The sequence below is a fragment of the Castor canadensis genome, chromosome 2 (genome assembly GCF_047511655.1).
Source record: "Castor canadensis chromosome 2, mCasCan1.hap1v2, whole genome shotgun sequence".
Taxonomy (NCBI): Eukaryota; Metazoa; Chordata; class Mammalia; order Rodentia; family Castoridae; genus Castor; species Castor canadensis.
In genome coordinates, this window is record NC_133387.1 from 6892759 (window position 1) to 6912542 (window position 19784).

Here is a 19784-nt window from a genome sequence, read left to right on the forward strand (position 1 = left end):
AGGAGGGATAAGTAGCTGGGATAGCAGATGTGTGCCACTGTACCTGTGCAATTAGAAATGGTATTACGTGCTTCCATCTCTTTATCATCGCTCTGTGTTTAGTGTCTTGAGATCCTTTCCTGTAGTTATTGATAAAATAACATTGGGTGTATTTTACTTAATAATTTTTCTTTACTCTTGATATATGCTCCTTTTATTAGTATGAAGTAACTTTCTTTTTCTGTTCTGACTAATTTAGGTTTGAAGTCTACTTTATCTGATGTAAGTATAACTACTCCTGCCTGTTTTGGGGGCCATTAGCTTGGAAAATCTTTTTCTATATATGTGCATCAGTGGTTCCTTTGAAGACATCACAAGTTGGTAAATCTTTTTCTATCCTTTCACCCTAAACCAATGTTTGTTTCTGTCTGAAAGTTGGGCTTCTTATAAACAACAAATCATCAAGTCTTCCTTTTTAATCCAGTTTGCTAATCAATGTCTTTTGATGGGGAGTTGAAGCTATTGACATTCAGTGTTAATATTGAGAGGTAAGTAGTGATTCCTGCCATTTAGTTGTTTTTGTTGTGTAAGGGTTCATGTGTTTACACTTAATTCTGTGCTCTTCTCTTGAGATGGAATAATCCCCATTCTTTCATGCCTGTGTTTATTTTCATTGTTTGTGTTTAGGATTCCTTTGAGAATCTTCTGCAGTGCTGGTTTAGTGGTCATGTATGTTTTCATTCGTGCTTATCATGGAAGGTGTATATTCCTCCTTCAATTTTGAATGATAGTTTTGCTGGGTAGAGTATTGCAGGATTGAAATTGTTTTTTTCAGTGCTTTAAATGCCTCACTCCATGACCTTCTTTCCTTTGATGTTTCTGTTGGAAATCTGATGTTACTCTGGTGGGTTTATCTTTACATATTATTGGATTTTCTCTCTTACAGCTTGCAATAGTTTTCCTTTGTTCTTTGTGCTAATTGTTTTAAGAATAATATGCTACAGGGATGCACTATACAGTCATGTTGGTTAGGTGTCCTACATACTTCCTTTATGGGTATCTCTTATCAAGATTTGGGAAATTTTCTGCTGTTATTTCATTGAATATATTACCTATAAGTTTCTCTTCCACTTCTTCTCTTTCAATTCCCATGATTCACAGGTTTTGTCATTTGATGAAGTATTTCTTGTATATTCCTGTTGCAACTCTTTAGTCGTTTCTGCTAGTAATGTTCTGGTTTTTCTTTAATATCCATTTTGTCTTTGCACCCTGAAATTTTGTCTTTAGTTTGTTTCAGTCTGCTAGAATGGCTTTCCACTGTATTTTTTAATTTGACTTAAGAAGCTTTTTGTTCCCGGGGTTTCTGTTCGAATCTTCTGTTGTTGTTGAGACTTTCCATATCTTTGTTCAGCTCCTCTTTCACATCTTTTACTGCCTTCTTTATTTCAAGTATGTCTTTTTAAAAATAAGTTCCTTAGTTTTGATTCACAGTTCATCAAACTAAATTTAGAAAAGTCAAGAGAAGTACAGTTTATTGTATTTGCTTTTATTTTTTCACTTTATTTTATCTTGATTTTAATTAACATTTATTAATCATAGATATTAATAGCATTCACTGTGATATTTCAATACATGCATACAGTGTACACTGATCTCATAGTATTGCTTACTGAGTTCTTTCTTCCCTCCTTGAATTCCAGGTTCCTTCTTTTATTGTTTCCTTTCTTTTCACAGAAGCTCTATAGTCATTTTTTAAAAGTAGGTCAGCTGTTGGTAAATTCTCTTGATTTCTCTTAATCTAAAAATACCTTGATTCCTCTTTTATTTCAGAAAGCTATTTTCTGTGAATATAAGATTGTGGTGCCACTTCCTTCTGGCCTGCATAGTGTGGGCTGGGAAATCAGGACATGACTCCATTCTAGGAAGAAGGTAGAGTTTGTTGTACCTCTCAACGTTTTGCTGTTCATTTAGCTGCTGTCTCCAGGATAGTAGAATCCCTTTCCATCCCAATATATTTAGGATTAGGGAGTATAAATATCAAAGTGCTTCTGAATTTTTCCTGGAGCCCCTGCCTTGCCATGGTCACTCTGTGCTTGGAAGCCCCTCAGTTCCACGGTTGGCCTCACCCTGCTTTGTTTTTTGTCAACCCCTGTGTCACTAGGACCATGTACACCCTTGGTCATTGCTGTTATCACCATGGCATTCACCAGTGAAGGTGATGGGGGCAGCCTCAGTCCTTGGTCTACCCTTGTACATGTCACCTTCCCTTCATTCTTCTGAGTGCACCAGCATATGACTGTGAGTGCTGACCAAAGTCCTATAGAGGAATCTCAGCATAGAAGACATATTGGTCTCCTGTGGCTCTCATAACCAAGTTTCACAAATTGAGAGGTGGAGGTCAACTGAAATTCATCTGTCACAGCTCTGGAGGCCAGGAGTCTGAACTCACATTGTTGTGGTAAAACTGTGCTCCCTCTGAAGCCTCTATGGGAAGGTCTTTGTTTGCATCATCCAGGTTTTCCTAGCCTAGGTTCGTTGGCCTGTGCTGGTTTAACTGCAACATACACCTGCATTTCTCTTGGCTGCCTTGACTCTGTATGTGTTTGGGTCCCATTTTCTTTCTTATTTTATGGATATCAGGCATATTGGATTAAGGCCCATCTTAATGATGTAAACCCAATTAAATCTGCATTGTTCCTATTTCCAAATGAGGTCACATTCCAAGGTACTAGTTCTTAGCATATCAACATATATTTTCTGGGGGCACAAAGAGAGTGGAGAAAAACTGAAAAAGCAAAGGTGAGTATAAGTGCCAGTAGAGTGCAAAGAACTAAAGTGAAATTTTTTTTTTTTTTTTGTTTTTGAGACATGGTCTCATTATGTAGCTCAGATGTCTTCAAATTCATGATTCCTTTGCTTCAGCTTCCCCAGTGCTGGGAATATAGGCATGTACCACAATGTTTAGCTTGAAACTGTCTTAAGGACACATTCATAAGCCCACACCAATTTCTGGACTGTCTGTATAAATGGAATCATGCATCTGCAATCTTTTTTGTCTGACTTCTTTCACTTAGCCTAACGATTTCAGGTGTCACTTGTGTTGTAACATGTAGTTGTACTTGATTCCTTTTATTTCTTTCTTCCATCATGTTGCTTGGGCTAGAAATTCCAGGACTATATTGAATAAAATGTGGGAGAGGGAACACTCTTATCTTTTTCCTGATTTTAGAGGAAATCATTTCAGTTTTTCCCCATTTAGTATGATATTGGCTATGTTTGTCATATATAGCTTTTATAATTTTGATATATGTACCTTCTATTCCTAGTTTCTTCAGATTTTAATTATGAAAGAATGTTGAACTTTGTCAAGACTTTTTGTGCATTTGTTGAGATGATGATGATGTGGTTTTTGTCCTTTATTCTTTCTATGTGTGTATCACATTTTTTCATTTGTATATTTTGTACCATCCTTGCATCCCAGGAATGAAACCTACTTGTTTATGGTGAATGGTCTTTTTAATGCATTGTTAGATTCAGTTTGCAACTATTTTTTGAGCATTTTTGGATCTGTGTTCATCAGGGATATTGGCCTATAAATCTTTCTTGGTGTGTCTTTGCCTGATAATGGTATTAGAGAAATACTGGTTTTAGAGAATGTGTTTGGTAGTATTCTTTTCCTTTGTATTTTTTAAAAAATAGTTTGAGGTACATTGGTGATAGAATTCAGCAGTGATTCCATCTGGGCCTGACGTTTTCTTTGTTGGGAGGTCCTTTATAACTGTCTCAATCTCATTACTTGATAATAGATCTGTTTAAGTTGTTTATGCTCTCTTGGTTCAATTTTGATGGGTCATAGGTTTCATGTAATTTATCTATTTCTGGTTTTTCCAACTTGCTGGAGTATAGGTTTTCAAAACATATGATCTTATGAATTTCAGTAGTGTGTTGGTTGTCATATAGCCTTTTTAATATATGATCTTATTGATTTGGATCTTCTCCTTTCTTTATTTGGTTAGTTTGGCTAAAGGTTTGTTGATCTTTTTTATCTTTTTCAAGAATCAGCTTTTAGTTTCATTGATTCATTATATTGTTCTTTAGGTCTCTTTTTAATCATTTTCTTCCCTCACTTTATAATCTCCCTTAACTACTCTTGGGATGGTTTGTTCTTGTTTTTCTAAGAGTTTGAGATGCATCTTCATATTGCTTATTTGGAATTGCTCTAATTTTCTGATGTTGGTGTTCCTGGCTATAAAGTTCCATATAAAGTTATGACTGCCTTTGCCATGTCCAACAGGATGTGGTAAGTTGTGTTCTCATTTTCATTTAAATCTAGGAATTTGTTAATTTCTTCAATGACACATTGATCATTCAAAATTGTGTTGTTCAATCTCAATTAGTTTGAATGGTTTTTGTAGTTTTCCTTGCCATTTATTTCTAATTTTATTCCATATGGTCTGTTAGGATACAGAGAATTATTTCAACTTTTTTCTACTTGTTGAGATTTGCTTTAATTATGTAGATTGCTATTATTTTGGAGAAAGTTCCATTTGCTGCTGAGAAAAATGTGTAATCTGCTGTTGTCGGGTGGAATACTCTATAAATGTTTGTTAAGTCCATTTTGTCCATGATATCATGTAATTAATTTTTGATCTAGATGTTCTGTCTATTGATAACAGTGGGGTATTGAGATCTTCCACTGTTATTATATCTGAACCTCCAAAGCGTTTGATTTATAATCTTAGGAACACTGATGTTTGCTGCATATATATTTAGAATTATTATATCTTCTTGTTGGATTGTTCCCTTTAGTAGTAAGTAGGGACTATTATCTCTTCTGATTAACTTTTTGCTTAAAGTATGCTTTGTCTGATATGAGAGTAGTTACTCCTGCTTGCTTTTGATCTCCACATGCCTGGTATATCATTTTCCAACCTTCCACTTTTAGTTTGTGTGTGTCTTTGGTTGTAAGGTATGTTTCTGTAGACAACAGATTATTGGATCTTGCTTTTTGATCCATTCAGGCATCTATGTCTTTTGACTGAAGAGTTAAATCCACTTACATTTAGGGTTATGATTGACGATATTTTCTGATTCTAGTGTTTCTATTGCTTTTTTTTTTTCCAGGTTGAGTCTTGGGTTGATTGTTCTTTACTTTTGCCATTGTTCATTCTCAGATTTTGTTGTTTTACTGAGGTGGTCATGCTTGATACTTTCCTAGCCTCATGGCTTCATCATTTTCCCTTGGAGTTTTATTCTTTCTTGACCTCTGATTTTTGTGATTGTTTTTCTTTCTCTTCTGTGTGAAATATTTCCTTGTGTATCTTTTGTAATGAAGTCTTGATGGATATGAACTACTTTAGCTTGGCCTTTTCTTAAAGGTCTTTATTTCTCCATTCAGGTTGAAAGATAGCATTGCTGGATAATGTATTCTTGGTTGGCAAATATTATCTTTCAGAACTTGAATTACATTGCTTCTTGTTGTTCCAACTTTTAGGATTGTGTTAAGAGGTATGAGGTGATTCTTCAGTGTTTACTTTTGTACATAAACTGATTTTTTTTCTTGCAGTTTTCAATATCCTCTCATCTCTAGTTTGGGCATTTTAACTATGATTTAACATAGAGTTGTTATTTTCTGGTCATGTCTATTTGGAGTTTGAAATGCCTCCTGTATATGAGTGTTTATATCATTACATAGAGTTGGGAAATTTTCTGCTATGATTTCATTGAATAGGTTTCCTATGCCTTTCATTTGTATTCAGTTCCTTCTTCCACCCTGTGAATTCTTAGATTTGATATTTTTGTCTTTTCTCAGAGTTCCTGTATGCAGTGATCATATTTATTTGTCTTTTCTTTGTGATTGCATACAATATCCTCAATTTTGTCCTCCATCCTTATATTCTTCTTCCTTCTGTTTGATCTTGTCTGTCAATAATACTATCCACTGTGGTTTTTATTTGATTTATTGGGGTTTTCGATTTTAGCATTTCTACTTGGGTTTTTTTTTTTTCATAGTTTCCACTTACTTACTGAATTTCTTTTCCATGTTTCTGACTCTTTTATCTAGATCTTGAATTGATTTATTAACCTCATTTATCTGTTTATTATATTTCTCTTTGAAGTCATTGATCATTTTAATAGTAAGCTTTTGATTCTCTATCAGACATTTCATTAACCTTGCATTTAGTTGTGCTGTTGCAGGGATTTTGTGGGAATGTAGTGCCTTGGTTTCTCTTATTTAAATTTCTACACTGTGTTTTACATATCTGTTGGACTAAGTTTCTCTTTGACTTTCTCACAGAAGTGGAGAACCTAATGGTCAACAATTCAGAAATAAACCAAATATTTCAATGAGAAAAAAACAATCAGAGTCCTTAAACATCTCCCTCTAAGTTTATGTGGGAATGAACTCTGGTTCCTAAGGGAGATAATCTGGGAGTTTAACACTGATTGAAAAGTATTGGAGGAAGGGGAGATAGGTACAAGGGATAATAGTATGGGAGAGCACTATATAGTTATAACACACAATAGTTTGGGAAGTAATGGGAAAAAATAAGAAATAAGGCAAAAATGAAAAAAAAATTATTCTGACAATAATGATCCCAATTTAAAAGAAAGAAAGAAACAACCACAGGAAAACAAATTAGATAAAAAGAAGAACAGTTTATGTTTCTCACTGGAAAGAAGTGTTAACATTTCCTGTGTTTTGGCCAAGTTAGTCCCTCTTGCTATGGTTGTTATCAGAGCAGCTTCAGGAGAGGGGGATGATTGCAGCTCTTGTTAGCCTGGTAGGCTGATTTTCCAGTTAAGAGGTTTTTACAAGTAGCTTAGAGGTATAGGCAGGGATCTGGAGGTGGGACAGGGCATCTCATACCATGTGGTTGATACACTCCAGAGCAATTCTCTTAAAAAGCATTTGCCAGCAAAATTGTTTGGAGACAGTAGGGCATCCGTAGATGGTGGGGGAGACTTCCTGTTGAAATGTGGACAGATCTGAGTGGGCTTGGCCACTTGTTCTGTGAATAGGCCTGTCAATGGAGCTGCTGTCACTGTATGGGGTGGGGAATCCATAGATTTCTGGGCTTTTGGAAGGCTTCTACCAGGAGCCCTCAGATTGACCCTACCAAAACCTGTCCCTCTCTAAGTTCAGCTCTTTTGACAGTCTACCTCACAGACAATATGCCTAAGAGTCCCAGATTTCAAATCCCTTGGGTTGCTCAGTCTCAAAGTTCACTTGTTTGCAGGCCACCTGTGAGCAACTTGCATAACCTGAGATCCCTGCTAGCAAAGGCTAGGTGCTTCGTTTTTGAAATTTTTCCCAATCAGTTAGGGTGGGGCCACCAACACTGTGCCTTTCCCTTCCCAAGTTCCCTTAATTTCTCAGGTCACCCCAAATCCAAGCTTCCCCATCTCATGAGCCCTTTATAGCCATCCCCTCTCCTATACTGTGGCCAGGTGTCTCAAGACATCATCTGTGATTGCTCATTGTTTTCAAGACCCCCTGAGTACCTCAAAAACCCCTGAGTCTCAATCAGGAAGCCCTCTGTCAAGATGGCCCCTTGCCACATCTCTTTAAGGTATGGGAAATGAAAGATTGTCTTGTCTGATTCTGACCTATCATGCTGGGGAAGAAACTGTACTGTCAAATCCCTACACAAGGGTTAGGGTTTGTGGGACGTGTAGGTAGCTTTTATCCTTCAGCAAGGTCTGCCAGTCTGTTGTACAGGTTGCCAGGCTTATCTTTAGGTTTCCCTTTCCCCAGGAGAGCTGGGGCTAGAGCCACAAAGTGTTTCTTAATATACTCTGTTACTGAGATTCCAAGATGGTGGCTAGAGGGAGGAAGCAGAAAGCAAGCCTCCTAAAGTGAAATCATGGAGAGATGCTGGAGATACACCTTACAGAAAAAACCACCGAGAAGAGGCAAAACTTTGACCCCTCCACACTCCAGCCTGCACAGAGCATCTCCACTTCACATTGAACAGAGAAACCAGGAGGGCTCCCAGGCCACTGCCAGACGCCTGCGCTCAGACGGCTTGGGAAGACGTGGACAAGGTGAGCTAAGCGGCATGCGGTTCTTCCACAGACAACCCTGGGCCAGGTCAGCATAGCCCCCTGGACAGACCAACCCCCACCCAGGGAAAAAAGAGAAACTGAGTAATAAGCAATAAGAACAATAAAGACACATAGCAAAGAGGGTGGGGCACCCTGAGCGCCAAAGAGGGGGGAGGGGAATCCCTCACAGAACTGTAAATAAACAAGCCGGGCCTGGCCCGAGAGGGCGAGAGCAGGGGCCTGCGCCCAGCAACCAGGAGCAGGAAAGCTTGTAAAAGTGGCAGTGGGAGGAAAACTCCACAGGAGAGGGGGAAAGACCCACTTCCCACATGAACTGTAAATAAACACGCAGGCCTGAGAAAGCAGGTGCAGTGTCACCTTCCCTAGTGTGCTTGGAAAGGGGAAAGCTTGTAGCAGCAGCTCGCTCACAGGACTCTGAGTAAACAAAGCCTGCAGGGCCAGGTGAGTGCTAAGCTCACCCCTGAGATCTGCATAAATAACGCCGCCAGCAACAGCAGGCTGACAGCAGCGGCAGGCAAGCCACAGCCACAGATACCATTCACAGAACTGTCTCCAGACTCTTTTTTTCTCTCTCCCTACCTTTGATGAGAAAACAACCAAACTACACCTGCAAGCTGAAAAACTTACTGAAACTGTATTGCATTTGAACTTGGGACACTTTGTGGGTTTTTTTTGTTTTGTGCAGTTTTGTTCTATTTTATTTTTCCCTGTTGATGAGACAACCACAGAACAATATCTGAGGCATCATCTCCAGGATTGGAGGCTGAGGGACAAACATCAAAATTATTAAGACTGAAACTTCATTGCATTTGAAATTGGAGGGTTTTTTATTTTTATATTATTTATTATTTATTTTTTATTTTATTTTATTTATTTTATAAATATATATTTTTTCATTCATTTACTTGTTTTTTATTTTTATTCTTATCTTTATTCTTTTTATTTTTATTTTCAATCCTCTCTCGGTCTCTCTAATGCCTTTTCAGCTTACAGTTGATTAGTACACTGTCTCTCCCTGTTTATATCTTTGAAACTTTTTTTCTTTTATTATTCATATGTGCATACAAGGCTTGGTTCATTTCTCCCCCCTGCCCCCACCCCCTCCCTTACCACCCACTCTGCCCCCTCCCTCTCCCACCCACCCCCTCAATACCCAGCAGAAACTATTTTGCCCTTATTTCTAATTTTGTTGTAGAGAGAGTATAAGCAATAATAGGAAGGAACAAGGGTTTTTGCTGGTTGAGATAAGGATAGCTATACAGGGCATTGACTCACATTAATTTCCTGTGCGTGTGTGTTAACTTCTAGGTTAATTATTTTTGATCTAACCTTTTGTCTAGTTCCTGGTCCCCTTTTCCTATTGGCCTCAGTTGCTTTTAAGGTATTCCCAGGCGTTGCAAACTGTTTCCACTCTTTATTCGGCTTTTGGAACAAGGTGCCAGTTCCGTTTGCTTCTGACTCGTGCGTTCTCTTCCTGCAATGTGAGGCCATGGTCATTGTTTCAAGGCCAAAGAAATCTTCCTGGAGTCCCCCATTCCTTTATTTTAGGCTCATGCATATATAGTATCTTTTTGTATTAGAATATCCATAAACCTAAGAACTCGAGAACTAAGTTCAATTCTTCCTCTTCAAACTGCCTGGTAAAAGACAAAGTCTTAAATGCACAATCTCCTGCCTATACCTGTTCTTGCTCCAAGACCTTGCCTAACACCTTTAAAAAAAAACAAAGCTCTCCTTGGAGCCTTTCCCCTGTGTTTCTCTTCTTATTTTACTGAATGAGTTATATATGACCTTTTCTTAGGAGACAAGAGTGGCTGTGCTCATTTATCTAGGATACCAGATAATTATTGCCTTGAAGACACCCTTATACTTGTGATTTTCCTTGCTTTAGAATCCAATTCTAGCCCATTGAGTAGTTGCTTTGTTTCAGACAAAGCAAAATCCTAACCCTCAAAAATTTTTGTTTTGTTTTGTTTTCTACTTGTTTATTTGTTTTTCCCTTTTCCTTTAACTTCTTTCCTTTTCATCCCCTCTCTCCTTTCCATTCTAAATATCACCAGTGTTATTATTAAAAGCCAGAAAATTACTTAATTGCACACAGTACAGGGACAATAAAAACACCAAGGGCAATGACATGAAGACAGAAAAAACAAGGAAACCAGTTTCCCCACAGCAAAAAATTAGTACAGGAACCAGAGGGAAATGAAGAAAACAGATACTCAGATACAGACTAGAACAAAATGAAGATAAACTATGCCAAAGAACCCAATGAAGCCCACAAGAATAATTTAGAAGAAGACATACTACAGGTACTCAATGAGAATTTTATAGAGATGGTACTGGATATGGTCAACCAAAATGTACAGGAGACACTCAAGAAATTCCAAGACAACAAAAATAGAGAATTTGAAAAAATAAAAGAAGAAATAAAGAAAACCATAGAAGCACTGTATAAACACCAAAGTGAAACAGAGAACATGATTAATAAAGAGATATATGAACTCAAAACAAAAATAGACAACATTAAAGAGGAAACCACACAGGATATGGAAAACCTCAGAAAAAAGAATGAAACAGAACTGCAAAACAAAATAGAAAGCCAATCCAGCAGAATAGAACAAACAGAAGACAGAATCTCAGAACTCGAAGATGAAATGGTAATTAAAGGAAAAACTGAAGAACTGTTAATTAAACAACTCAAGACCTGTGAAAAGAAAATGCAAGAACTCACCAACTCCATCAAAAGACCAAACTTGAGAATCATGGGCATCAAAGAAAGAGAAGAGATGTAAGCAAAGGGAATGTGTAATATATTCAACAAAATAATAACAGAAAATTTCCCAAATCTAGAGAAAGATATTCCCATACAAATGCAAGAGGCCTCCAGGACACCAAAGAGACCAGATCAAAATAGAACTACCCCATGACATATCATCATTAAAACAACAAGTTCAGAAACTAAGGAAAGAATATTGAAGGCTGTAAGAGAGAAAAAACAAATAACATACAAAGGTAAACCCATCAAAATCACAGCAGACTTCTCAACAGAAACATTAAAGGCAAGAAGAGCTTGGGGAGAGATCTTCTGGGCACTGAATGAAAATAACTTCAACCCCAGGATACTCTACCCAGCAAAACTATCATTCAAAATAGATGGAGCAATAAAAGTCTTCCATGATAAGCAGAAACTAAAACAATATGTGACCACAAAGCCACCACTACAAAAGATTCTTCAAGGGATTCTGCACACAGAAAGTGAAACTCACCATAACCATGAAAGGACAGGCAGCACCAAACTACAGGAAAAGAAAAAGCAAGACAGTAGAGAGTAACTTCAACTTAGGTACACACAATCAAACCTTCAAACAACTAAGACAACTAAATGACAGGAATCACCACATACCTATCAATACTAACACTTAATGTTAACGGAATTAACTCACCCATCAAAAGACACCGCTTGACGAAATGGATTAAAAAGGAAGATCCAACAATTTGTTGCTTACAGGAGACCCATCTCACCAACAGAAATAAGCATAGGCTTAGGATGAAAGGCTGGAAGAAGATTTACCAAGCCAATGGCCCCCAAAACAGGCAGGAGTAGCAATACTTATCTCTGACAAAGTAGACTTCAAACCTACATTGATCAAATGAGATAAAGAAGGACATTCCATACTAATAAAAGGGGAAATAGACCAAAAGGAAATAATAATTATCAACCTATATGCACCCAATGTCAACACACCCAATTTCATCAAACATACCCTGAAAGATCTAAAAGCATATATTAACTCCAACACAGTGGTTGTGGGAGACTTTCCCAACACCCCATTATCATCAATAGATAGGTCATCCAAACAAAAAATCTATAAAGAAATCCAAGATCTAAAATATACAATAGATCAAATGGACCTACTTGATGTCTATAGAACATTTCATCCAACTTCTACACAATATACATTCTTCTCAGCAGCCCATGGAACCTTCTCCAAAATAGATCATATCCTATGGCACAAAGCAAGACTCAGCAAATATAAGAAAATAGAAGTTATACCGTGCATATGATCTGATCACAATGCAATAAAACTAGAACTCAACAACAAAAGTAAAGACAAAAACATGAAAACAGCTGGAAACTGAATAACTCATTACTTAATGAACAATGGGTCATTGATGAAATAAAAGAAGAAATTAAAAAGTTCCTGAAAGTCAATGAAAATGAAAACACAACCTACCAGAATCTATGGGACACAGCAAAGGCAGTCCTGAGAGGAAAGTTTATAGCCATGAGTGCATACATTAAAAAGACTGAAAGACCCAAATCAATGACCTAATGATACATCTCAAACTCCTAGAAAAACAAGAACAAGCAAATCCCAAAACAAATAGGAGATAAATAATAAAAATAAGAGCTGAAACCAATGAAATAGAAACCAAAAACACCATACAAAGAATTAATGAAACAAAAAGTTGGTTCTTTGAAAAAATAAACAAGATCAACACACCCCTGGCAAACCTGACTAAAATGAGGAGAGAAAAAACCCAAATTAGTAGAATCAGGAATGCAAAAGGGGAGATAACAACAAACACAATGGAAGTCCAAGAAATCATCAGAGACTTCTTTGAAAACCTATATTCAAATAAATTTGAAAATCTTAAAGAAATGGACAGATTTCTAGACACTTATGATCATCCAAAACTGAACCAAGAGGATATTAATCACCTGAATAGATCTATAACACAAAATGAAATTGAAGCAGCAATCAAGAGTCTACCCAAAAAGAAAAGTCCAGGACCTGATGGATTCTCTGCTGAATTCTATCAGACCTTTAAAGAAGAACTGATACCAACCCTCCTTAAAGTGTTCCATGAAATAGAAAGGGAAGGAAAACTGCTGAACACAGTTTATGAAGCCAGTATTACACTTATCCCAAAACCAGGCAAAGACACCTCCAAAAAGAAGAACTATAGGCCAATCTCCTTAATGAACATTGATGCAAAAATCCTCAACAAAATAATGGCAAACTGAATTCAACAACACATCAAAAACATTATTCACCACGACCAAGTAGGCTTCATCTTAGGAATGCAGGGGTGGTTCAACATACAAAAATCAATAAACGTAATAAACCACATTAACAGAAGCAAAGACAAAAACCACTTGATCATCTCAATAGATGCAGAAAAAGCCTTTGATAAGATCCAACACCATTTCATGATAAAAGCTCTAAGAAAACTAGGAATAGAAGGAAAGTTCCTCAACATTATAAAAGCTATATATGACAAACCTACAGCCAGCATTATACTTAATGGAGAAAAACTGAAACCATTCCCTCTAAAATCAGGAACCAGACAAGGATGCCCACTATCTCCACTCCTATTCAACATAGTACTGGAATTCCTAGCCAGAGCAATTAGGCAAGAAGAAGGAATAAAAGGAATACAAATAGGTAAAGAAACTGTCAAAATATCCCTATTTGCAGACGACATGATCCTATACCTTAAAGACCCAAAAAACTCTACTCAGACACCATCAATAGCTACAGCAAGGTAGCAGGATATAAAATCAACATAGGAAAATCATTAGCATTTCTATACACTAAAAATGAACAAACTGAGAAAGAATATATGAAAACAATTCCATTTACAAATAGCCTCAAAAAAAATCAAATGCCTAGGTGTAAACCTAACAAAAGATGTGAACGACCTCTAGAAGGAAAACTATAAACTTCTGAAGAAAGAGATTGAGGAAGACTATAGAAAGTGGAGAGATCTCCCATGCTCATGGATTGGTAGAATCAACATAGTAAAAATGTCGATACTCCCAAAAGTAATCTACATGTTTAATGCAATTCCCATCAAAATTCCAATGACATTCATTAAAGAGATTGAAAATCTACTGTGAAATTTATATGGAAACACAAGAGGCCATGAATAGCCAAGGCAATACTCAGTCAAAAGAACAATGCTGGAGGTATCACAATACCTGACTTCAAACTATATTACAAAGCAATAACAATAAAAACAGCATGGTACTGGCCCAAAAACAGACATGAAGACCAGTGGAACAGAGTAGAGGACCCAGATATGAAGCCACACAACTATAATCAACTTGTCTTTGACAAAGGAGCTAAAAATATACCATGGAAAAAATAGCAGCCTCTGCAACAAAAACTGCTGGGAAAACTGGTTAGTAGTCTGCAAAAAACTGAAACTAGATCCATGTATATCACCCTATACCAATATTAACTCAAAATGGATCAAGTATCTTAATATCAGACCACAAACTCTAAAGGTGATACAGGAAAGAGTAGGAAATACTCTGAAGTTAGTAGGTATAGGTAAGAACTTTCTCAACAAAACCCCAGCAGCACAGCAACTAAGAGATAGCATAGATAAATGGGACCTCATAAAGCTAAAAAGCTTCCATTCATCAAAAGAAATGGTCTCGAAACTGAAGAGAACACCCACAGAGTGGGAGAAAATATTTGCCAGCTACACATCAGACAAAGGACTGATAACCAGAATATATAGGGAACTTAAAAAACTAAATTCTCCCAAAACTAATGAACCAATAAAGAAATGGGCAAGTGAACTAAACAGAACTTTCTCAAAAGAAGAAATTCAAATGGCCAAAAAACACATGAAAAAATGCTCACCATCTCTAGCAATAAAGGAAATGCAAATTAAAACCATGCTAAGATTCCACCTCACCCCTGTTAGAATAGCCTTCATTAGCAACAACACGAACAACAGGTGTTGGCAAGGATGCGGGGGAAAAAGGAACCCTCTTACACTGCTGGTGGGAATGTAAACTAGTACAACCACTCTGGAAAAAAGTTTGGAGGCTACTTAAAAGGCTAAACATTGATCTACCATTTGATCCAGCAATACCACTCTTGGGGATATACCCAAAAGACTGTGACACAGGTTACTTCAGAGGCACCTGCACACCCATGTTTATTGCGGCACTATTCACAATAGCCAAGTTATGGAAACAGCCAAGATGCCCCACCACTGACGAATGGATCAAGAAAATGTGGTATCTATACACAATGGAATTTTATGCAGCCATGAAGAAGAACGAAATGTTATCATTCGCTGGTAAATGGATGGAATTGGAGAACATCATTCTGAGTGAGGTTAGCCTGGCCCAAAAGACCAAAAATTGTATGTTCTCCTGCATATGCAGACATTAGATCAAGGGCAAGCACAACAAGGGGATTGAACTTTGATCACAAGACAAAAGTGAGAGCACATAAGGGAGCTATGAGGATAGGTAAGACACCTAAAAAATTAGCTAGCATTTGTTGCCCTTAACGCAGAGAAACTAAAGCAGATACCTTAAAAGCAACTGAGGCCAATAGGAGAAGGGGACCAGGAACTAGAGAAAAGGTTAGATCAAAAAGAATTAACCTAGAAGGTAACACACACGCACAGGAAATTACTGTGAGTCAACTCCCTGTATAGCTATCCTTAACTCAACTAGTAAAAACCCTTGTTCCTTCCTATTATTGCTTATACTCTCTCTTTAACAAAATTAGAGATAAGGGCAAAATAGTTTCTGCTGGGTGGCGAGGTGGTGGGGAGGAGAGGGAGGGGACGGAGTGGGTGGTAAGGTAGGGGGTGTGGGCAGGGTGGAGGAATGACCCAAGCACTTATGCACATATGAATAATAAAAAAATAAGTAAATAATATATAGATACTCTGTTACCTTTCTGTTTTACCATATTTTTCAGCTGTCCCTCTTTTGTGATTCCCAGTGTTCTTCCTATCTTTTGTTCTTCTTTATTGTCTCTTCTTTGTTATCTAGACTATTATTAGTGAGTCCAACAGAGAAAGTTTCTACTCCTCTGCCATCTTGCTAACCTCCTATAGACTATTTTTATATATTAATTTGTTCCAGAGAGTTTCTGTGGCATCCTTTATCCTTTTTCACATGTCCCACCCATATACAGAAAGCCCCATAAGACCCTGCCTACAAAACACACTCTCTTGACTTGATATGGTGTAGCTCAAGCCTATAATTCTGGCTACTTTGGAGGCAAAGGTCAGGAGGCTTTTGGTTGGTGGCCAGCCCAACAAAATGTTAAAAAGTTTGCAAGACCCCATCTCAACCAATGGCTGGGAGGGTGGCGTGTGCTTGTCTTTGTATACACATGGGGAAGCACAAAAAAGTAGGATCATAGTCCAGGTTGGCCTGGGAAAAAAGTGAGATCCTATCTTAAAATTAACAAATGCAAAGTGGGTTGATGAAGTGGTTCAAGTGTTAAAGCACCTGCCTAGCAAACATGTGGCCCTGAGTTCAGCCTCCCAGTACTGCCAAAAAAACCAAAAAAGACAAACAAACAAACCAAAACAACATCCAAAACTCCACTCTCTTCCCCAACATGTCCTGGATTCAACCTTAGATGGATGTTGGTTGAAGCAGACAATTGCCTTCCAGTTTGGGATCCTGAAGGGTTCCTCCTACATTCCCACCAGCTCAGCCACTGCCCCTTGGGAACTCCTCAGACCCCATTCTCCCCAACCAAAGAGGAAGTAGAATCAAATGTTCCTTACTTGATTTGGGTCCACTGCTTACAGTGGATGCCTTGCTACTCTTGTCGTCACAATTATTTTCACCAGTGATGATTCCCTTTCTCAGCAAATTGCCAATAGCAGAGTTTTTCTGTGTATTCACTAGAAAAGTATACTGAAAAGTGAACAAGACCCAATCAGCATTCTCTATCAGAGCTCCCTCTGGGGTCTGTTGGAGATCCCTTATACACAAGTGGCCTCTGCTGCTAAAGAAGTTTCAAATCCCAGCACTTGGCATTGTAAGGTGTTTGCAATGCCTTCAGTGAGGAACGTGTGGGCCTCTATCCAATATGGGTTCTGCTATTGCAGATTATTCTCCCTTTTAACACGCCTCTTGAGTAATCTGAGGTCATCAGTAATCTGAGAACCTCTGGCTGTGAAGGCAACTGGCATGAGATTCCATAGGAGAGAGGAATGGAATCACATGGCATCACAGGTGAGCTGGAGTTTGGGTGAGATTGGTGGTACTGGGGACAAAGGAAGTGTTGGTGGAGGAATAGGAAGATATGCAATACAGGCAAACCTGCCTCATTTTACCTGGACCAGAGAGCTGACTTTCCTGGATATGCATGTGGTATTAGAGAAGCTATTTCCTATCATAATAGACCCATTGTCTCCACACAGCCCCCTTTGGGAGATAGAAATAAAAGAAAACTTTCTGACCTCAAATGGTTTTGATTTATCTCTGAGTTGAAAGGATTTTCAGAACCTATTTGTCTTGCATAATTTACCCTGTGACGATGGAAGCCAGTGAGAAAGCTGCTCCTTGGAGGCACTTTCTGAAGGCCCTCCATGGCCGTGGGAATTGATTCTCTGGTCACATTTCCCCTTGACCTGCAGTATTGTCTGCCTTCAGGTGTGGAAGGATCTGAATGGGGATGTATGAAGACATTCCCTTCTGTACACATGGAAAGTTCCATTCCAGTATGTCCTTTTGTGATGAGACATCAGGATGTGTGTGTGCCCACACACATTTGTTTCTCTGCATGTAGGGATGTCTTTGTTCAATGAGCATCTACCAATATTGATTCCCTTTAACACAACGCGACAATCAGGTGCACTTACTTATGGAAGTGACAGGTTCAATTCAAACCAACAAGGATGCACTATGTGCAGCTTTGAGCTGGTTCTCACTCTCAGTCCAGTAGGGAACACAGGGAATGGGAGGACAAAGGCCTCCATCTCTCAGGAGAGAAGACATCGGGCTTGGGTAAGGGGAAAGCTCAGGGAGCCAGGTGGCTGCGGGTCCTTGCTGAACCCTGCAGTTGGCAGATTATGGGAGGGAAAAAAGAGTCTGTGGTCCTGAGATGCAGAATACTAGAGGACAAAGAGGAATGTGAATATGAGTTGAGGGGTCAATCACATTTGACCATAGGAAGGCCTGGTATTGGAAAAGCCCTCCACCACAGCCAGTAGAGCACAAGGTAGACCAGGACGGTGCTCCCCAGCAGGACCCTCATGCTCCATCTCCAGCAGGTTTTGTAGGACTTCTGACACTGCCACAGCTGGGACAGCAACCAGGCCCACCAGGTCCTCTGCATGAAGGCCACCACCTCCTCTGCCACCTTTTGGAGACTCTCCTTTGGGTCTGCACTTCCCAGGGCCTGCACTAGGCCATACACCTGGTTGGTGTAGTGTGCACCCCAGAGCTCTCTCACCAGATCCTCAACCAGGCCCAGCAGCTCCTGGACCTGGCCCTCTTTGGTGGCTGTTGGTGGCTCACTCGGTTGTCCAGGGTACAGACGTGGTCCCCACACTCAGCCACCAGTTTCCACAAGGCCACGTTGTCCATGCAACACACATATACCTGCAGGGAGCCACCGGCCAGTCCTCCTTCCTGGTGAAGATGACGACGGTCCGCGCCACCACACCCTCACCGAACAGCTCTTTTACATTCCTGGTGCCTCCCTATCTTGGGCAGTGTAGCATCCCAGGTGGAGCAACACGGGTGGCCCTGGGGCTGACAGCATGTAGCAGCGACCTTGCTCCTAGTACTCAGTATCCCTCTGGTCCACTTGGGCGCTGAAGATGTCAAGGGTGTCTATGACTTCCAGGTGCCACCCGGCCTGCCACCTGCTGACAGAGGTGCAGGTCCTAGTCACAGATGTGGCTCCGAGCTTGCAGACGAAGGTCTTGTGGCCCAGGATGCTGTTGCCAGTGGCGCTCTTCCCGGGCCCAACCAGGAAGCATGAGCCTCAGCTGGGGCTCCTGCGGGCACCAGGTGTCCTCTTCTGGACCTGTGAGGGTAAATACCACAGTCACACCAACTTTCCTTTGGAACTGGGGTCTTCTGGCCTTCAGAACAAAGGGAATGACACACACTTCATTGTCCCCTAAACCAGACCTTTGCAGCCACATCTGCATCAAGCTTTCTGAGTCCCTGGGCGATTTGTCCCCATCTTTCCCTTCTGTATTGAACTTTATCCGTGCACTGCAGATGGTCCCCCACTATGTGAAGTTTCAGAAAACACTCCTTTTAATTCCTAACACTGGCTCTCTGACTTTATGTCTGTCCTCTGCACACAGGCAGACCTGTTAATATTTGTGTCTGCAGGACTCTTCAACAAGCCAGCTGAGGAAAATGGCCTGGGCAGTTCTGCCAGTGGCTAAGAGCTCTCTACAGACTTCCCATGCCTTCCTTGTACAACCTAGGAGAAGAGCTGGGTCTAAGCTCCATCTCTTCTGCAAAAATGGGGATGATACAGGGTGCTGGGGGTTGTTAAGGGGTTGGATAAGATCTGTTCTCCTCTTCTTTCTTCTCTTCTCTGCCTTAAAGCTGCTGCCTACAAAGAATACCTGTTTTAACCCTCCATCCTTGTTCTCAAACACAGGCCAGATGACGCGTGATGTTCAACTCTGGTACCTGATTTGACACCCTCTACACCCTGTTTCTGGAGACAGGAGTGGGTTATGATCCTTGCTTTGTGCTGAGGGAATGCAGGGTCCCACAGCATGGTGGGGCAAAGAAGCAGCCAAAATGCAGGTCCCAGGTTCTTGCTGTTTCATCCAGGCCCTAGGCCCTCTGAGACTTTCCTCTGTCTTTCCTGGTAAGCCCCATGGCTTTCTTACCTTGAGCTCAAACACAAAGACGTGCGTAGAAATAAGTTCTTACCAAAGGCGTTCTCCTCATCTCGTGCGATCTTCCATCCTCCCAT

General features: G+C 39.6%; 1 non-coding gene and 1 pseudogene across 1 annotated transcript; both read right to left on the bottom strand.

Annotated features, from left to right (window-relative positions):
• Positions 1–324: 324 nt before the first annotated feature.
• Positions 325–384, bottom strand: LOC141421075 (small nucleolar RNA SNORD42). Its single transcript, XR_012445763.1, has one exon. It is a non-coding gene; the product is annotated as a small nucleolar RNA SNORD42 (small nucleolar RNA).
• A 16969-nt stretch (positions 385–17353) lies between these two features.
• Positions 17354–19784, bottom strand: LOC109698797 (GTPase IMAP family member 1-like; annotated as a pseudogene).